At 34.3% G+C, this 2,495-nt stretch overlaps 1 pseudogene across 1 annotated transcript; it reads right to left on the reverse strand.

Moving 5' to 3' along the window:
• Positions 1-468: 468 nt before the first annotated feature.
• Positions 469-1,966, reverse strand: LOC114183897 (cyanidin 3-O-galactoside 2''-O-xylosyltransferase FGGT1 pseudogene; annotated as a pseudogene). Its single transcript, XR_014995393.1, has one exon. The product of XR_014995393.1 is annotated as a cyanidin 3-O-galactoside 2''-O-xylosyltransferase FGGT1 pseudogene (transcript).
• Positions 1,967-2,495: the final 529 nt, after the last annotated feature.

Genomic DNA, 2,495 nt, shown 5'->3' on the forward strand with positions numbered 1-2,495 from the left:
TTTTTTTATAGGGATCGACATGGGATAGCGAAACATGTCCTCGTCCTGCCCCGTCCCGTTGCCATCCCTAATCAGCGCAGTCTCATTCAAATCATCTCACATTCTTAATCAAAACCAACACCAAACATACGAGATATTTTATCACAATATATATATATATATATATATATATATTATTTGTCTTTTTTATTGCAGCCATCCCCTACTAACATCAATATGATTTCATTTTACGGGAATAACATCCCTATAAAATCATTAGAAAGTGAAAATTGGTTTGACAAAAATATTTCATAAAATTCACAGGCAAGGGAGCAAAAGTTAGGGTCTGAGAAGAAAAATAACTCTGTGAGAGAGAATTAACGTACAAGTTCTCAAGATTATACCGGAATTCTAATTATAAAATCATCATTATAAAAGAAATAGGACTATACAATGATAATATAAAATGGTAATTAGAGAAGAGATTGGTTTAACCGAGAATTTCCTCCTTTTAATATTATTGATGCATTAATTATTTCCGGAACTCTCGTTATTATGGAATACATTTTTAAAATTTGATAATTATTTGAGCAAATCTTGAAGTTTTTGACAAAAGTCATCAATGCAAATTGACTCTAAATCATGCCTTATCAAGAAATTCCTCCATTTTGCATGATTTTTTTTAACTTCTCTGCCAATCTCATTCTCCTCATCCATCACAATCTTCACGGTTTTACTCACATTCTCCTTTCTGAACAAACCATCTTCTCCATCTTTCTCCACTTCAACCCCAACTTTCAAGTTACTACCCATCATCCTTGCATTGATGACATGGTCACCACCAAGTTGTGGCAGTAACACCATTTGACACTTATTTACCAATGCCTCAGTTAATGAACCAGTTCCACAGTGTGTTATGAAACAACCCACCGATGGGTGTTCCAAAATCAATTGTTGTTGTATCCAACCACTGTCAACAATCCCTCTCCCCTTAACCCTTTCCTTAAACCCTTCTGGCAGTGCAGCTTCAATTGTCTCAAACCCAATAGGGACTTTTAGAACTACCAAAAATGGAAGCCCTGTAAGTTCAAGACCCAACAACAACTCAAGGAACTGATCATGTGGTAATTTCCATTCACTTCCAAGTGCACAGAAAACCACAGAACCATCCTTGAACCTTCCAAGCCATGCACTCCATTTTTCCTCTAAAACAGTGTTGGGTGGCTCAGGTATGACAGGACCCGAAAGGAGAACAGGCTTCCCAAACTGCTCAGCAAGGTAGTCAACATAAGGCCCCTCAATTTCTCTACAACCTTTGAATGCAATTGCATCTGATGATGTTAGACAACCATAGACGCGATCATAAAATTGAATACCGCTACCATATTCTAAGTTCCTCATAGAAGCAAGGAGCTTAGCTTCATGTGCATGAAGTTTGATCGATGATACGGGGTAACCAAGAGGGGGTTGCATAAGATCAAGTTCAGTTAAGGTACCTTTGTGGTTCATCCTTTCAGGGACTGTTGTGTAAGATATTGTGGCAGGGTTAATGATCAAGTTTAGAATGGATTTGATCCCCAAACGGGAAGTAATGCTTGGTAGCCAATATGTGAAGTCAAAGAAAACAATTTGCGGTTTTAGTTGATTGAGGAGAAGCTCTATATCCCTCTCGGTGCGATCCATAGCTGTCATAATGAGTGGAGCTAAGGAGAAAGGCACATCGGAAGTGGTTTCTGCACCATGAGGAAGGCCTTCAACATGAGGAACATTGATAGGGTAAAAGGTGATGAGATGTGGAAAGAGGTTGAATTGCTCTAACTTGGATTGGGTTCTTCTAGGGATGAAGAAGGAGATTTTGTGTCCTCTTTTTGCTAATTTGTTGGAGAGGTGGAGATAAGGTGTTAAATGTCCCATGGCAAACCATGGAAACATTGCTATATGCAAAGAAGATGCATCCATTCTTATCATTGTCTAATTTACACCTATTGCATATATTCCCATATATAAAGCCAACTTCTCTACCTAACTCCTTAATTTATTATTATGATGCAATAATTTGAAAAACATGTAAACTTAAAAGGTACTATTATTTCAATATCCAATAACTTTTTAATTTTTTTATTTTGTTTTATAAATATAAAGTTAACTTTTCTTTTCCGTGACTAAAATACTTCTTAAAATAAGTTATCAATTACTTTAGAACAAACATTTTTCAACTTAAAACGTAAACCTTTGAATTAAGGTTTTTTTATCCAGGTGTAATTATATTTGATAATTACTTAAATGAGCAATTTCTAAAACATGAACATGTCGTAATGGTTTGTATGACTTCAAAAGGACAAGTCGTATATAATGTAAGATTAAACTGGTGTATTTTTAAAAAAGATTAATTCTAATTTTCATTAAAAAATAAAGATAAAAATATATTTAATTATTTTAAGTAATTATTAAATATAAATTACACCATAATAGTAAAAATAACCTTAAATTAAACATTTTTCTTAAAACTAATGGTT

This window comes from Vigna unguiculata, chromosome 5, assembly GCF_037176805.1.
Source record: "Vigna unguiculata cultivar grain cowpea cultivar isolate G323 ecotype 2 chromosome 5, ASM3717680v1, whole genome shotgun sequence".
Classification (NCBI taxonomy): domain Eukaryota; kingdom Viridiplantae; phylum Streptophyta; class Magnoliopsida; order Fabales; family Fabaceae; genus Vigna; species Vigna unguiculata.